This window comes from Bos mutus, chromosome 5 (assembly GCF_027580195.1).
Source record: "Bos mutus isolate GX-2022 chromosome 5, NWIPB_WYAK_1.1, whole genome shotgun sequence".
NCBI classification, from domain to species: Eukaryota; Metazoa; Chordata; class Mammalia; order Artiodactyla; family Bovidae; genus Bos; species Bos mutus.
In genome coordinates, this window is record NC_091621.1 from 67,993,539 (window position 1) to 68,012,654 (window position 19,116).

At 38.6% G+C, this 19,116-nt stretch overlaps 1 non-coding gene across 1 annotated transcript; it reads right to left on the reverse strand.

The window, feature by feature from the left end:
- Positions 1-18,806: 18,806 nt before the first annotated feature.
- TRNAY-GUA (transfer RNA tyrosine (anticodon GUA)) lies at positions 18,807-18,878 on the reverse strand. The gene has a single exon. It is a non-coding gene; the product is annotated as a tRNA-Tyr (tRNA).
- Between the last annotated feature and the right edge of the window lie 238 nt (positions 18,879-19,116).

Below are 19,116 nucleotides of genomic sequence, written 5' to 3' on the forward strand. Positions count from 1 at the left end.
TCAAAACCATTATGAGGTACCATTTCACACCAGTCAGAATGGCTGCGATCCAAAAGTCTACAAATAATAAATGCTGGAGAGGGTGTGGAGAAAAGGGAACCCTCTTACACTGTTGGTAGGAATGCAAACTAGTAGACATAATCTTTGATGTGGTAGTAGTACTTCCCTAGTTTATTGAGAATTCTGTAGAAAATTATCAAATCCACAAAAAGTGGTTTTGTCTTTTTTTTTTTTTAACATTAAGAGGGAGTTTAATTATGAATTGGTTAAAGCAGTGGTTATAGTAACATAGTTATTTGCTTAGTTATTTCTCACAATCCTATGAAAATGGAAAACATGCCCTCATTTAGCTTGAGAAGGGTGGAAGCAGTGGCCAACATTATTAACAATGTCAGTAAGATACTTTGATTTTGTTTTTTTCTGAGATAAAAATAAAGATAAGCTAACTCTTTCTTATGAAGAGGAACTAAAAAGCCTCTTGATGAAAGTGAAAGTGGAGAGTGAAAAAGTTGGCTTAAAGCTCAACATTCAGAAAACAAAGATCATGGCATCTGGTCCCATCACTTCATGGGAAATAGATGGGCAAACAGTGGAAACAGTGTCAGACTTTATTTTTCTGGGCTCCAAAATCACTGCAGATGGTGACTGCAGCCATTAAATTAAAAGATGCTTACTCCTTGGAAGAAAAGTTATGACCAACCTAGATAGCATATTGAAAAGCAGAGACATTACTTTGCCAACAAAGGTCCATCTAGTCAAGGCTATGGTTTTTCCTGTGGTCATGTATGGATGTGAGAGTTGGACTGTGAAGAAAGCTGAGCACCGAAGAATTGATGCTTTTGAATGGTGGTGTTGGAGAAGACTCTCGGGAGTCCCTTGGACTGCAAGGAGATCCAACCAGTCCATTCTGAAGGAGATCAGCCCTGGGCGTTCTTTGGAAGGAATGATGCTAAAGCTGAAACTCCAGTACTTTGGCCATGCCATGCGAAGAGTTGACTCATTGGAAAAGACTCTGATGCTGAGAGGGATTGGGGGCAGGAGGAAAACGGGACGACAGAGGATGAGATGGCTGGATGACATCACTCACTCATTGGACGTGAGTCTGAGTGAACTTGGGGAGTTGGTGATGGACAGGAAGGCCTGGCATGCTGCAATTCTTGGGGTTGCAAAGAGTCGGACACAACTGAGCGACTGAACTGAACTGAACTCTTCTTGAGGCATATAACTTGGCATATTTTTCTTTGAACGAAGGAAAATACAGCACACTTGGGAAAAGAAAACTTTTTCTAAAGTACATTTACTAATGTAAAAATACATTCTAGAATATCTATAGCACTGTCTCTAAAACTTCATATTAATATGTGAAAGATTCAGCTATTGAAGAAACTGGCTAGGCACAAAAAGTGTATTTATATTTTTTACTTGTAAATTTCTTTCTAAGAAAATAAATTGATTAACCCTGTATTTTGGCTTCTTAGGAAAATTGATTTTTAATTTCCTTATATGTGTGTGTGTGTGTGTGTGTGTGTGTATTGGGAAGATACATTGGAGAAGGAAATGGCAACCCACTCCAGTATTCTAGCCTGGAGACTCCAATGGACAGCAAGGCTACAGTCGACGGGGTCACAGAGTCAGACACAACTGAGTGATGAACACACACACACACAAATATTTATGTATGTATAAATATAAGATTTCCGTTGAACAAGTGGATAGTTTAAAGATGTAAATGGGTATATCAGCTTGGTTATTAGATATGACATAGGTTGAGTAAGAGGTCTGAGGTGAAAACATACTTTGAGAGTTGTTGACATAAAGATGGCACTTAAAACTATTCTAATGGGTCAGATCACCAAGGGAGTTATCTGTAGATGGGAAAGTGAAGAGATCTAGGGACTGATTCCTGGGACACTTCCAGGTAAGGAGAGATTGTTATAACCAACAAATGAGATTGAGAATGACCAAAGAGTGAGGAGGGATGGAAATGAAAAGAATGCAGGGGACTGAAAGCTTAGAAATAAAATGAATGAAGGAGGAGGAAACAATCAATTGGGAGAACTGGTCACTGGATTTAGCACTGCGGAGACATTGGCAACCTTGACAAGATCAGCTTTGGTGACACAGGTAAAAATCTGATTAAGATAGGTTTAAGAGAATGAAGACCTGGAGACAACACATGGAGAAATTCTCTTTAGAAAAGTTGTTACAAAAGGGAGCAGAGAAATAGGGCAACTGTAGATGTGGAAAGTGGAGTTGAGTGATTATTTTTAATAAATGGAGGAAGTGACAGCATTTCTCTTTAGCCAGAAAAAAATGAGACAATATACTTAAATATTTTGCAAATAAGTTCTGCTTATTTCTAGATAAAGGTAGATGTTTTTAAATTGTGCCTGATATGAGCATAAGACATAGGCTTTGGATTAAAGGTGATTTCAAGTGGCTAACATAAAGTTGATATCATACTTTTTTTCTTTTATCCTTGGTGATAAAATCTGTTTTCAAATTAACTTAGGTTGTGTCTGTGATTTTTTTTTTTATGGGGAAGATTAAGGTTTGAAACATAGCAATTTGTTATTTGGTATTTTAACCAACAATGTACTAGATGTGTCTATCATTCAGTTGATTGCTCGCTAACTGAGGCAGACTCTGGAATTTAAAACTGATCTTTTGAATGACTAAATTAAATATCAACACTTATGCCAAAACAGGATAGGTTATAATAGTGTAACTGGGAAATTAATATGAAAAAAAGTATTTAACATCATCCTCTACTTTCCCTATTTCATTTCTTTCTCTGTCTCACCCTTTAAAAGTGATCTCAGTTTAGGGTTTAAGGCTCATTTGCAGGGAATATGCTTGATATTTCCATGGTGGAGGAGAATAAAATAAGTGCTTGGAGGGCAAAAGCTGGAAGTGCTCACTCTGTGGAATGGTGAAATTCACCAAGGCCACGAAGGAGGCAGGCTTCGGAGGTTACCAGCCATTAGCAGAAAACTGTGCTCACTTTATCACCAGAGCCCAGAGAAGCAGCCCTAACTGCAGAAAATGACAGCATGGTGTACCTACCGAGCTGAGACGGTAGGTAGCAGGGCTAAAATGCTAGACAAAGATCCCCTTGCCCAAGACTGGCATTTCAATTAGCAATGTGTTCAGCTACAAGAAACAGAATCTTAAAATATTTTAAATAAATAGGTGTTTGGTTTGGGGCCATAACATTTAGCACATACGTAGCTGGTTCTTGGCATTGCCCCAGCTGTTCAGCAGTGCCATCAAGGACACAGGCTCTTGCTGGCTCTCTCTTCTGCCACTGTTAGCATGTTGACTTTTATTCTTTTGCTTTTCATATGGTATCTATACCTCCAGCTTCACATGGCTGTTGCAGGAAAAAGAATGTGGAGATAACTGTGTACCAGTGAATCATATACCATGCACCAGGGGAGAGAACCAAGACCAGTGAGCTTCTGTGTTCAACTCATTGCTCAGCTGCCACATGGCTCCCCAAGCTGCCATAGAGCCTGGTAAATTGCGTTGTATTTATAGTTTCTTGTGTTCAAGGAAGGCAAAGGAGAATAAGATGGAAGTGAAGAAAGAGTCAGATAGTGTATAGCTTCTGTTGTCCTTGGCATGTTACCTCCTCCAAAAAAAAAATGCCAACTTGAAATCGAAGCATGCCTTTAGCTTTTAGTGAGAATAAAAGACCTTCATTTGCTGGACTGCATAAAATCCTGGCATCTTCATAGAATCTTAGAGACAAAGAGAGAAATTTCCCCCATTAATGACTAATGTTGAGTTAATATCCACGCAAAGAGGGGCATAAAGATGGATTTAATCTGATCACCAAAATATAGCCATGTTAGGCTTCTTGTACCTGATTTTTGTGGTGGAGTTAAAACCATCTGCCACCCAGTTTTATTATATGTTCCAGCAATGACTCTGAGAGCCTGAAATCTCAATCACTAAACAAAATAGATTATTGATCTTTCAATTGATAGAAGTATAAAAAAATCTAAACATTTGCAATAGGTACTTAGATATTTGTTGATTTTATTAGCATGCTTTTATCTCCAAATATTTTCAATTAAACATGATTTAGATAATTATAAACTCAATCCTCCACAAATGTTGACTGGTAAAAACAATAATTAGGAATTTGTCATAAGCCAAAACATTTTAATAATGTCTTTTATTTATATAAAACAGTATGCCATTTAAGACACTGCAGAAATATACTATTTTCATTGATATGTCATTAATTTAGAGTTATAGGATATCTATTGTAATTTGCATAGTACTTAAATTCTCTTTTGGTTTATCCATTAACAAAAAACTATTGAATCCCCAATTTTTTTCGTAGCTAGAGTGTTTTTTCTAGTTATTATTTCATTTATTTTTGACTGCCCTGGGTCTGTGCTGCTGTGCATGGGCTTTCTCTAGTTGCAGTGAGCGGGGCCCCTCTTCATTTGGTGCGAGGGCTCCTCACTGTGGCGGCTTCTCTTCGTAAACACGGACTAGAGCACAGACTCGAGGTGGGCGGGTTTCAGGAGTTGTAGCACAGTGGGCTCAGTAGTTGTGGCACAAAGTCTGAGTTGCTCCACGATATGTGAAATCTTCCCGCACTAGGGATTGAATCTGGCTCCTCTGCATTGGCAACCTGGTTCTTATCCACTGCACCACCAGGGAAGTCCTAGGCATAGTGTTTTTGGCACACCAAAGTCTTTGCTTTCATAGAATTTATAGAAACAAATGACATCCATTATATGCTATTTGGTGATAAGGGTTGAATAGATAGATAGGCATGTGAAGAAAGTGATTGGATGGTATAGGTGCCATGTGTATTGGATAATCAAGGTAGCTGTAGTCCTAGGAGAAACCTGGGACAACAGTGTTTCCAGCTGAGAGGACAGAAATGCAGAAATGTATCATTGGTATGGAGGCTTCCCCGGTGGCTCCGTGGTAAAGATTTTGCCTGCAAGGCAGGAGATGCAGCACAGAGGGGTTAGATCCCTGGGTCATGGAAGATGCCTTGGAGGAGGGCATGGCAATCCACTCCAGTATTCTTGCCTGGAGAATCCCATGGACAGAGGAGCCTGGCGGGCTACAGTCCATGGAGTTACAAAGAGTCCAACATGGCTAAAGAGGCTTAGCACACATGCATGATTGGTATGATTAGGGAGCAGCGAGGAACCTGTGTGTCTGCAGTGACATGAGCAAGAGGGAAAAGGGTAGAGGATGCGTTGGGGGTATAGAACACCTAGGGGCATTTACCATAGTAAAATCTTCATTGACAAATCGAACAAAAACTCAAAATTATGACTTTAATTGATCTATTAGTTGACTTAACTGTTCCCATATGCTGTGAGTACACTCTATAGAGTAAAAATGTTTACATGCTTTTATTATACTTTCTGGATAAAATTAAATTTCTTATCAATGCTTCATAAGTAGCATATATACATATATAAGGAATATGTAAATTTAATGGATTTCAGTGGTTGTAAAAGTGTTGAAATTTTTCATCTTTTGAAGTTGGGTCTTCTCTACACACCTGTAACTTTAGGTTGACTACTCAGAGTGTTAAGCTGTCGTGTGGGTAGTGTGGGCTGAGCTGCCTGCACAGGTGATTCAGCTCATGACAAGCCCGAAACTGGCTACTCCCACACCCCATGATTCAAAAACATTTATCCCACTAGACTTGCCAAGGGCTGGAAATTACCACATTATTCATTGCCTTGAGTTGAGGCACTGGAGGTTGCTGTTAATTATTTAAACACCCCTTGAGAAGGAGGAAAATTAATCATTACCTATTTAAAAATTCTCTCAAATCCGATGAGCTGGGAAGTCACCTAGTGACACACTTTGGGAATGAGACAGAAGTGAGGTGTGAGAGTGGGAATGTCGAAGCTTCTGAATATGGCATTTCCATGGAAGGCAGTCAGAATGGGGACACTGGATGTAAAGAGGAAAGTGGCAAACTCCGCTGTCTCTGCTGTGGTCTAGGGGAAAGCACTGAGGTTCTGAAAGCCTAAGAACTGGGCGGGTCATTTCACTTTTTGTGAAGTGGAAGTATCAACAGAACAATGTATATGAAAACACTTTCCTAAGTGATAATCAGAAGCACTGTGCAGTACTTAGACTCACCTGAAACAAAACAACAGAAGTTCAAATATAATGATACAGAGTAACAGATATTTCAGGCAAATATCAACCAAAAGCAAGTTGGATTAATAGTTTTAATAACAGACTAATGAATTTAAGATTATTTCTTAAGTTTATAAGGAGCAAATCGATATGTTAAAGAACAATGGATCTAGAACAGAAGAGCTGGAATGAATATATAACTTCATACATTCTTTTCAAACCCACTCAGAGAAATCAACTTTTGCTTTAACCCTAAAAGGAATCTACATAAATTCAAAGATTCAACATCTCAAAAAATCATATTCTTTGATCATAATGCAATAAAGTGAAATTGATAACAAGAGAATAGCTTAAAATGCAATAAATCTATATACTATTAAATATTCTTACCTGAAAGAGGGTCTCATAAGACCAATTAGAAAATACATGGAATTGTATAACAGTGAAAGCACAACATACCAACACATGTGTGACATAGCAATGTTCTGCTTTAAGTTCATTTTTCATAGAGTGGGAAAGAATAAAGGAATCAAGTTTGCCAGGGGAAATATCAATAACCTCAGATATGCAGATGACACCACCCTTATGGCAGAAAGCGAAGAACTAAGGAGGCTCTTGATGAAAGTGAAAGAGGAGAGTGAAAAAGTTGGCTTAAACCTCAATATTCAGAAAACTAAGATCATGGCATCTGGTCCCATCACTTCATGGCAAATAGATGGGGAAACAGTGACAGACTTTTAATTTGGGGGGCTCCAAAATCACTGCAGATGGTGACTGCAGCCATGAAATTAAAAGGCACATGCTCCTTGGAAGAAAAGTTATGACCAACCTAGACAGCATATTAAAAAGCAGAGACATTACTTTGTCAACAAAGGTCTGTCTAGTCAAGGCTATGGTTTTTCCAGTAGTTGTGTGGATGTGAGAGTTGGACTATAAAGAAAGCTGAGTGCCAAAGAACTGATGCTTTTGAACTGTGGTGTTGGAGAGGACTCTTGAGAGTCCCTTGGACTGCAAGGAGATTCAACCAGTCCATCCTAAAGGAGATCAGTCCTGAGTGTTCATTGGAAGGACTGATGTTGAAGCTGAAACTCCAATATTTCCACCATTTAATGCGAAGAGCTGACTCATTTGAAAAGACTCTGATGCTAGTAAACATTGATGGCGTGAAGAGAAGGGGACAGCAGAGGATGAGATGGTTGAATGGCATCAACAACTCAATGGACATATGTTTGGGTGGACTGGGAGTTGGTGATGGACAGGGAGGCCTGGTGTGCTGCATTCCATGGGGTCGCAAAGAGTTGAACACGACTGAGTGACTGAACTGAACTGATATTAGTAAACCACTGACAAAATGATAGAGAAACAAATCCAGGCAAAGAAGAGGAAGGAAGCAATCACTGGAACAGAAACCAAACAACAATGTAACCAAGGAAAACCTCTTTCTTGATGAGACGGATGAATAGACAATCATCAGGTCAAGGAAAATGGAAGCAATTTAGATATAAAATACAAAATGAAAGGAGATATCTAATTACAGACACAATCGTAACTGCAAGATAGGAAAGGGATATTATGAAAAAATATATGATAAATTTTGAGTATTAAACAGAAATGTTTACATTTGGGGGAAAGATGTAAAATGTCAAAATGGTACAAGACAAAATAGAAAAAAAATTCCAGTGATGATTAAAGCCTATGTGACCTTCTCAACAAGAAGTCACAACTCAATTGATTTTATTGATGAGTTCTTCCCAAAATTCAAAGAACAGCTTATCTTCATATTATATGTTTATTGCAGAGTATGAGATAGAGGAAAAATTTTCAACGTACTTTTTTGAAGTTAATATAAACTTGATTCAAAACAGGAAAATGAAAGAACAAAGAAACAATGACTAATACTTATTTAAGTTATAACCATGCAGAAGGCAAAAAACGTACTCAAAATATTTCATAATGATCAATTAGACTTTTGTCTAAGAATGCAGTGGTTATTCTGCATCAGAAAACATATCAGCTTACCACATTAATTGAAGGAAAACAATGATCATAATAGACTCAGGAAAATAAGTTGATAAAAGTAATACCAATTATGGTTTTTAAAAACTTTCAGGGAGCTACAGATAAGGGAATTTTTCTGTAGCTTTCTAAAAGCTGTAATGTCAAACAAATGCAAGAAACTCAGAAAATTACATACTTTCTGTTTAAGATTGGCATTACCAGAGATATACCTTAATACTGTTACTCTGTAACAATTTACAAAAGGCCATAATTTTAGAAGGAAAAAAGGAACACAATCCTTATAGGATTAGAAGAAAGAAAAATGTCATTTTTTTCATGCTATTTGATCAACCCTACAGAATCACCCAAAACTCTATGGAACTAATAAAACAATTCATAAAGCTTCTGGATAAAATTAATTTGTCATAAGAGACTTATAAAAATCAATAATGTTTTTAAATTCTACAAATAGTCAACTAGATATTATATTAGAAAACTATATCATTCTCAAACAACAAAATGGAAGACAAATAATCCAAGAAAAGATATTGAAAAGCCTTTTGGAAAAACATGGAAACTGTTGAAAGACATAACACCTGCATAAATAAACATCTCTTCATGTTCACAGACAGAATCTCACCACAGATGAAATAACTTACTAAAATGTATTAATTCTTAACAAGTGTTTATAAATCAAGTCATATCTCAATAGAATTTTTGAAGCATTTCATGAGTGTATGCTAAAATTCATGTAGAAACATAAAAATGTCCCTAACAATTATGCCAGTTTTGAAAAAGAAGAGCAAAGAAGGGGACTCACTCTACAAAAATTAGAATATAGTCCAAAGGTACAGTGTGATGCTTATGAAAAATTAACAAACGTAAAACCAATGGCAGAGAGTAAATAACTCGGACCCATGTGTACAGGAAAGGCGGACTGCTTCACAGGACACAGCACTGGCAAAACTGATTGCTATGGAGAGATTAGTTGCATCATTCTTGGATTCCAGTGGATTTAAGAACTGTTGGAAAGGAATCCTTCTGAGCTAATAAAAAATACAGTTGGCAACCACAACAAAAATGTATCATGAATTTTACTACATTAACAGTTTCAGTTTATGAAATGACACATGCAAAATCTAACAAATGACTTATTTCGTGAAATGTCACTTTTAAATTCTAAAAATTGGTTTTCACTTAAAAACTGGTTTTCAAGGAAATATGCAAATGTGGGCGCACATGCACACCAGGGACTTTCGTTGAAAAATGAGCAAAGAAGTAATTCATAGAAAGAGAAATATGAATGACTAGAAGGCACATGAAGACATGGTCACAACCTAATGAAAAGTACAAATTAAAGGGACAGTGCACTGCTGTCCTAGTCTGGTCAGTTGGCAAATTTAACAAGCCTGATTATTTCCAAGCATCAGTGAGTTGTGGAAAGGCTTCATTTCTGTACGAATGTAAATGATATTATTGTTTTACAGAATAGTCTTGCCCCCTTCAGTGACAGTAAGTGGGCATGTACTCTGCAATCACACCCAGTTACAGATCCCAAGGAATATCTCAACAAGTATGTCAGAGGACAGCTATGGAGAATTTCACTGTAATGCTAATTTTGGCATCAGAAAAAAGTAACCTAGGTGTGTACTTCTAGGGCAATGGAAAAGCCCTATGGATCACAACAAACAATTGAAACAGTACTAGGCAGTAATGCTGGACGGTAAAAGCATAATGCCCAGGGAAAACTACAGCAAAAAGTGAAGTCTACAACACGTGGTAAATATATACATAAGACAATGGCATGTGTTCTCTATTTACAAAGTATTTTTCAGGCAACAAGTTAAATATTTGAGAATGGTTTTCTATGAGGCAGACAGTTCTGGGAGTGTTGATTCTGATAAATATACAAAAAGAAATAACAGATCTGAGAATTCTCTGGTGGTCCAGTGGTTAGGACTCTGCACTTTCACTGCTGAGTTAAAACCCTGGTCAGGCAGGGAACTAAGGTCCTGCAAGTTGTGAGCGTGGCCAAAAAAGAGAGAGCTGTGAATTGTTGCTGCTGCTGCTGCTGCTGCTAAGTCACTTCAGTCATGTCCGACTCTGTGTGACCCCAGAGATGGCAGCCGACCAGGCTCCCCCGTCCCTGGGATTCTCCAGGCAAGAACACTGGAGTGGGCTGCCATCTCCCTCTCCAATGCATGAAAGCGAAAAGTGAAAGGGAAGTCGCTTAGTCGTGTCCGACTCTCCGCGACCCCATGGACTGCAGCCTACCAGGCTCCTCCATCCATGGGATTTTCCAAGCAAGAGTACTGGAGTGGGGTGAATTGTTGAGAGTGACTAATTCAGTTCTTTTCATCCAAGAACTAAAGGGGAATAGGAATTCAGATAATGCTTATTTTCAAAATATTTACCCCGGTAGCTCTATTCAGGAACAATAAAGTGACATTTATGGTACTGGAATAGCAGTCCAATATATATTTATTTGAAGATTTGTAAGTATACACTCTGGAGAAGGCAATGGCACTCCACTCCAGTGTTCTTGCCTGGAAAATCCCATGGACGGGGGAGCCTGGTGCGCTGCAGTCCATGGGGTCGCTAACAGTCGGACACGACTGAACGACTTCACTTTCACTTTTCACTTTCATGCATTGGAGAGGGAAATGGCAACCCACTCCAGTGTTCTTGCCTGGAGAATCCCAGGGACGGGGGAGCCTGGTGGGCTGCTGTCTATGGGGTCGCACAGAGTTGGACACGACTAAAGTGACTTAGTAGTAGTAGTAGTAAGTAGACACACTAAAATCAGTTGCTGTTTCCCAGGGCTATTATCTGAGAATTTCTTATCTGGGTTTATTACACGGAAATTTATAAGTTATCTCTCCATTTGTAGTAGCCACAGAGATTGGTGGCAAGAATGAAGTGAGAATTAAAGGCGACATTAAAAATCAGGGATCAGAGAGTTTTTCCTCCTCAATGGACTCAAAGTCAGCAAAAACCTCAATCAAATATCTCCTTTGAAATTGTCCCACCATTTAACTTCATTGAGAGAGCAGAGTAAAACACACAGACACACACACAAACAAATAATTGAATTTAAGTATCATATAGCTTATGAAATACCATATAGCTGAGGTATATATTTCATTTTTGGACAATATCATATCCGACTTACAAAGAAACCACATACTAGATAAGTGAACTAATAATATTTGTGACAGAATAGACCTACATGGAATACATTACTTTAGCATTTTCCCAGCACATTTTTACATATAAACTATAAAAAAAAATCCCTCAACACTATAAAAATAAAATTTGTTGCTAGTGGAAGAAAGAAATATTCTGGGGAATAGAATAATTTTATTAATAATAAAACATGCATTCACTCTCTTTTACCTAGGATTATATTATACATACTCATACAAATAAACCTTGTATTTACATAACATTATAAAGAGTTTCAGGAGAAGGCAATGACACTCCACTCCAGTACTCTTGCTTGGAAAATCCCATGGACAGAGGAGCCTGGTAGGCTGCAGTCCATGGGGTTGCTGAAGGTTGGACACGACTGAGCGACTTCACTTTCACTTTTCACTTTCATGCATTGGAGAAGGAAATGGCAACCCACTCCAGTGTTCTTGCCTGGAGAATCCCAGGGACGGGGGAGCCTGGTGGGCTGCCATCTATGGGGTCGCACAGAGTCAGACATGACTGAAGTGACTTAGCAGCAGCAGCAGCATAAAGAGTTTCTGTATTAAGTATAGATGATAAAAAGGGTATAGTTTTGAGAAAGAAGAATGCAACTGGAGGAATCAACCTGCCTGACTTCAGACTATACTACAAAGCAATAGTCATCAAGACAGTATGGTACTGGCACAAAGACAGACATACAGATCAATGGAACAAAATAGAAAGCCTGGAGATAAAACTACTCACTTATGGACACCTTATCTTTGACAACGTGTTAGTTGCTTAGTTGTGTCCAAATCTTTGTGACCCCATGGACTGTAACCCATTCTTGTAACCCAAGAATAATGGAGTAGGTTGCCATTTCCTCCATATCTCTGACAAAGGAGGCAATAACATACAATAGAGAAAAGACAATCTCTTTAACAAGTGGTGCTGGGAAAACTGGTCAACCACTTGTAAAAGAATGAAACTAGAACACTTTCTAACACCATACACAAAAATAAACTAAAAATGGATTAAAGATCTAAATGTAAGGCCAGAAACTAAAGAACTCCTAGAGGAAAACATAGGCAAAACACTCGCTGACATAAACCACAGCAGGATCCTCTATGACCCACCCCCCGGGATAATGGAAATAAAAGCAAAAATAAACAAATGGGACCTAATTAAACTTAAAAGCTTTTGCACAATGAAGGAAACTATAAGCAAGGTGAAAAGACAGCCTTCAGATTGGGAGAAAATAATAGCAAATGAAGCAACTGACAATTAATCTCAAAAATCTACAAACAGTTCATGCAGATCAATTCCAGAAAAATAAATGACCCAATCAGAAAATGGGCCAAAGAACTAAATCGACATTTCTCCAAAGAAGACATACAGATGGCTAACAAACACATGAAAAGATGCTCAACATCACTCACTATTATAGAAATGCAAATCAAAACCACAATGAGGTACCATCTCCCACCAGTCAGAATGGCTGCTATCCAAAAGTCTACAAGCAATAAATGCTGGAGAGGGTGCAAAAAAAAGGGAATCCTCTTACACTGTTGGTGGGAATGCAAACTAGTACAACCACTATGGAGAACAGTGTGGAGATGCCTTAAAAAACTGGAATTAGACTGCCATACGACCCAGAAATCCCACTGCTGGGCATACACAATGAGGAAACCAGAATTGAAAGAGACAAGTGTACCCCATTGTCTCTTTCATCGTAGCACTGTTTACAATAGCCAGAACATGGAAGCAACCTAGATGTCCATCGGCAGACAAATGGATAAGAAATCTGTGGTACATATACACAATGGAATATTGCTCAACTATTAAAAAGAATGCATTTGAATCAGTTCTAATGAGGTGGATGAAAGTGGAGCCTGTTATAGAGTGGAATGCGTCAGAAGAAAAACACCGATACAGTATATTAACGCATATCTAAGACTGTGAAGAAGGCTGAGCACTGAATAATTGATACTTTTGAACTGTGGTGTTGGGGAAGACTCTTGAGAGTCCCTTGGACTGCAAGGAGATCCAACCAGTCCATTCTGAAGGAGATCAGCCCTGGCATTTCTTTGGAAGGAATGATGCTAAAGCTGAAACTCCAGTACTTTGGCCACCTCATGGGAAGAGTTGACTCACTGGAAAAGACTCTAATGCTAGGAGGAATTGGGGGCAGGAGGAGAAGGGGACGGCAGAGGATGAGATGGCTGGATGGCATCACTGACTCGATGGACGTGAGTCTGAGTGAACTCCAGGAGTTGGTGATGGAGAGGGAGGCCTTGGTTGCTGCAATTCATGGGGTCGCAAAGAGTCAGACACGACTGAGTGACTGATCTGATCTGACCTGATCTGATGGAATTTAGAAAGATGGTAACGATGACCCTATATGCGAGACAGCAAAAGAAACACAGAGATAAAGAATAGATTTTTGGACTCTGTGGGAGAGGGTGAGGGTGGGATGATTTGAGAGAATAGCATTGAAACATGTATATTATCATATGTGAAACAGATTGCCAGTCCAGATCCAATGCATGAGACAGGGTGTTCAGGGCTGGTGCACTGGGATGACCCAGAGGGATGGGATGGGGAGGGAGGTGGGAGGGGGGTTCAGGACTGGGTGCACGTGTACACCCATGGCTGATTCATGTCGATGTATGGTGAAAGCCCTTACAATATTGTAAGATAATTAGCCTCCAATTAAAGTAAATAAATACATTTTAAAAAAATGATATAGTTTTTAGGCATGCATTTTTCAAAGCCTCTTGATGAAAGTGAAAGTGGAGAGTGAAAAAGTTGGCTTAAAGCTCAACATTCAGAAAACAAAGATCATGGCATCTGGTCCCACCACTTCATGGGAAATAGATGGGGAAACAGTGGAAACAGTGTCAGACTTTATTTTTCTGGGCTCCAAAATCACTACAGATGGTGACTGCAGCCATGAAATTAAAAGACGCTTACTCCTTGGAAGGAAAGTTATGACCAACCTAGATAGCATATTCAAAAGCAGAGACATTACTTTGCCAACAAAGGTTCATCTAGTTAAGGCTATGGTTTTTCCTGTGGTCATGTATGGATGTGAGAGTTGGACTGTGAAGAAGGCTGAGCACTGAAGAATTGATGCTTTTGAACTGTGGTGCTGGAGAAGACTCTTGAGAGTCCCTTGGACTGCAAGGAGATCCAACCGGTACATTCTGAAGGAGATCAGCCCTGGGATTTCTTTGGAAGGAATGATGCTAAAGCTGAAACTCCAGTACTTTGTCCACCTCATGGGAGGAGCTGACTCATTGGAAAAGACTCTGATGCTGGGAGGGATTGAGGGCAGGAGGAGAAGGGGACGGCAGAGGATGAGATGGCTGGATGGCATCACTGACTCGATGGACGTGAGTCTGAGTGAACTCTGGGAGTTGGTGATGGACAGGGAGGCCTGGCGTGCTGCGATTCATGGGGTTGCAAAGAGTCGGACACGACTGAGTGACTGATCTGATCTGATCTGGTTTTAGTTTTTAACGTGTAGTTTTTTCTTAAGTCCTCTTAAGAGTCCCTTGGACAGCAAGGCGATCCAACCAGTCCATCCTAAAGGAAATCAGTCCTGATTATTCATTGAAAGGACTGATGTTGAAGCTGAAACTCCAATCCTTTGGCCACCTGATGCGAAGAGCTGACTCATTGGAAAAGACCCTGATGCTGGGAAAGATTGAGGGCAGGAGGATAAGGTGACGACAGAGGATTAGATGCTTGGATGGCATCACAGATTCAATGGACATGAGTTTGAGCAAACTCTGGGAGATAATGAAGGACAGCAAAGCCTGTGTGCTGCAGTCCATGGGGGTCACAAAGAGTCGGACACAACTGAGTGATTGAACAACAACTGAAGTCCTAATATCTTTATTCTGAAACGGAACAAAAGACAGGATGGAATCAGATGTCTTACACTGTCATTTTCTTTGAGAAAGCAAAATTCACTAAAGAATCAGAGCTTTCATTTTCTTGACATTGGGTTAAGGGAATTGGTAGGTGTAAACCCTAAGCTGGAAGAAAAATCCCTCCTATATCCAAAATACGCTAAATAAAAAGCTCAAATATATTGTTTTTATAAATGGAAGCACCCTCAAAGGCAAAATTTCAAGATTTTAATTTTTGAAATTTCAACTTTAGAAAACTCTTCCTCTTGATATGAATTACTGAGGTAATTATATGGATTGCTTACTATTTTACAAGCACTTTTCTAAGTGCTTTGGTGTCAGTGAATAAAACAGGTTAAAGACCATTTCCTTCATGAAGCAGATACTCTAGAACACTTAAATATTAAAAAAACCCCTAATAACTTTAATAAAATTTAAATAAAACCTTAATATTTAAAAAATTTAGCACCTGTCAAATTGACTCTTAAAAAAAGATCAGATATCAACAGCTCCGTGATCTTCTCCCAAAGCACTTATTTTTGTATTACAGTTATTAATAATTGACAAAACAATCAAAATAAGTACTCATGTTCTCACCTGTTTAGGCAAAGAATGCATTAATAACTACCAAGGCTAACATGAAATGTTAACAGAAGTGGTATGGACATAACAGAAGCAGAAGATATTAAGAAGAGGTGGCAAGAATACATAGAAGAACTGTACAAAAAGATCTTCATGACCAAGACAATCACGATGGTCTGATCACTCACCTAGAGCCAGACATCCTGGAATGTGAAGTTAAGTAGGCCTTAGAAAGCATCACTACGAACAAAGCTAGGGAGGTGATGGAATTCCAGTTGAGCTATTCCAAATCCTGGAAGATGATGCTGCACTCAATATGCCAGCAAATTTGGAAAACTCAGCAGTGGCCACAGGACTGGAAAAGGGCAGTTTTCATTCCAATCCCAAAGAAAGGCAATGCCAAAGAATGCTCAAACTACCGCACAATTGCACTCATCTCACACACTAGTAAAGTAATGCTCAAAATTCTCCAAGCCAGGCTTCAGCAATACGTGAACCGTGAACTTCCAGATGTTCAGGCTGGTTTTAGAAAAGACAGAGGAACCAGAGATCAAATTGCCAACATCTGCTGGATCATGGAAAAAGCAAGAGAGTTCCAGAAAAACAGCTATTTCTGCTTTATTGACTATGCCAAAGCCTTTGACTGTGTGGATCACAATAAAGTGTGGAAAATTCTGAAAGAGATGGGAATACCAGACCACCTGACTTGTGTCTTGAAAAACCTATATGCAGGTCAGGAAGCAACAGTTAGAACTGGACATGGAACAACAGACTGGTTCCAAATAGGAAAAGGAGTACATCAAGGCTGTATATTGTCACCCTGCTTATTAACTTATACGCAGAGTACATCATGAGAAACCCTGGGCTGGAAGATGCACAAGCTGAAATCAAGATTGCTGGGAGAAATATCAATAACCTCAGATATGCAGATGACACCACTCTTATGGCAGAAAGTGAAGAGAAACTAAAAAGCCTCTTGATGAAAGTGAAAGAGGAGAGTGAAAAAGTTGGCTTAAAGCTCAACATTCAGAAAACTAAGACCATTGCATCCCGTCACATAACTTCATGGGAAATAGATGGGGAAACAGTGGAAACAGTGTCCGTTTTATTTTTGGGGCTCCAAAATCACTGCAGATTGTGACTACAGCCATGAAATTAAAAGATGCTTACTCCTTGGAAGGAAAGTTATGACCAACCTAGATAGCATATTGAAAAGCAGAGACATTATTTTGCCAACAAAGGTCCATCTAGTCAAGGTTATGGTTTTTCCAGTGGTCATGTATGGATGTGAGAGTTGGACTATAAAGAAAGCTGAGTGCCGAAGAATTGATGCTTTTGAACTGTGGTGTTGGAGAAGACTCTTGAGAGTCCCTTGGACTGCAAGGAGATCCAACCAGTCCATTCTAAAGGAGATCAGTCCTGGGTGTTCTTTGGAAGGAATGATGCTAAAGCTGAAACTCCAATACTTTGGCCACCTCATTCGAAAATTTGACTCATTGGAAAAGACTCTGATGCTGGGAGGGATTGGGGGCAGGAGGAGAAGGGGATGACAGAGGATGAGATCGGATGGTTGGATGGCATCACCAACTCGATGGACATGAGTTTTGGTGAACTCCGGGAGTTGGTGATGGACAGGGAGGCCTGGGGTGCTTCAATTCATGGGGTCGCAAAGAGTCGGACACGACTGAGTGACTGAACTGAACTGAAGGCTATCATGAAACATTTAAAGATCGTATTCTAGGCCTTTTTATATATTTTTTGCTTACGTAGATTTATGCTGTTGGAGCATAATTGGATAAAAGTAGGATCTTTTTTATTCTATGATTTAATGATACAATTTTTAGATCCAAATTAATCTTATTTTTCCTAATTTTCCTTAACTCCTTCTCAGTTTGATGGCTACAGAAGTGTGTGGTAATACCCAAAAAGGAAATTTCCCCAAATTTGTAGTGGATTTTGTTACCCAGATGCAAATTTGTTTTATAGTCTTATTGGCAATATACCATATTTGACATTTGTAGTCTTTTTTTTAAGAGTATGAGTTCTTAAGAATGAAATTAATATCCTAGTTATTGAATTTATTTAAATTTCAAAGGATTTAGAGCCATTCAATTCTGTAAGTGAAAATGTAAGAATCATCTAAGGTGAATACACAAAATTTTATTTCCAAACTGTGGTAGAAGATTTAAGTAATAGTGAAATATTGCTTACATTGTTTGGCATGTATGAAATTTCGCCAAAATATTAAGGAATCAGCTACTGAAATAATATGTTATAAAGATAGATAGTCTTTGTTTTCTAAAATCCCTTTATGTCAAGTGTTTTAGACTGTTTAATGGCTCAGAATGGCAAAATTGTGAGCCTTACATGAGCACCATTTTTATAAACCAAATATAAAGCATATTATTTTATGTAGCAGTTCAGATGAGGTATTTGAGCTTCAATTATTCCTCTTGAAAAGTTTAATTAGGCATGGGTATCTATATATAGGTGAAAAGACCTGACTTTTGGACATTTTTATTTAAAATGTCAAACTCTGCCACAAACCAGTTCCATTCAGGCACAGTGGTCAGCTGTCTCTCTCTCTCTCATGATTCCCCACAGTGGTGAGGCTATCAGTAAAACAGTACTATGTTTACTTAGAATAATGAAAAATAAGTCATTTTCTTTTTCAATATTTTTGTATGTCTGACTGTTGTAAGTGGATAGCTATTTTCCACAAATAGAATAAAACTAATGTTATTTGCTTGAACTTTCCAGAAGAAAGGGTAAAAAGAGATGATTCAGGATAATTTTGCTAGGCTTTGTTGTTTTTCCATTTGATCTGAGTTTATTTCATCCTAACTTGACAAATGATGGAATCTTTCAAAGGCTACCAGCCCAGAAGAAAATATCCCTTAAAATATTGTGATACTGTGTTTCTCTGAAAGACCTTTTCCTTTTTTAACCTCTTTTGATTATCGTCAATCTAAGGAATATCATTTCCTTCTCCAGGGGATCTTCCTGAGCCAGGGATTGAACCTGGGTCTCCTGCATTACAGGCAGATGCTTTACCATCTGAACCACTAGGGAAGCTATTTGGTGGTGGGGATTGCTTATTTATTTATTTTATTTATGTGTTGGTTTCATTATTCCTCGTGTTTCCTGTAAACTGTGGCGTGGCATTTATTTTTTGCTACAAGAACACTGCTAATACATGTGTTCTCTAACTGGATCATCAATGTATTAACTCTTCCAAATAATTTTTGAAAATATTCTCTGAGGTACACAATCAAGGTAATGTTATTCATGATAGTTCTTTGAGATAATA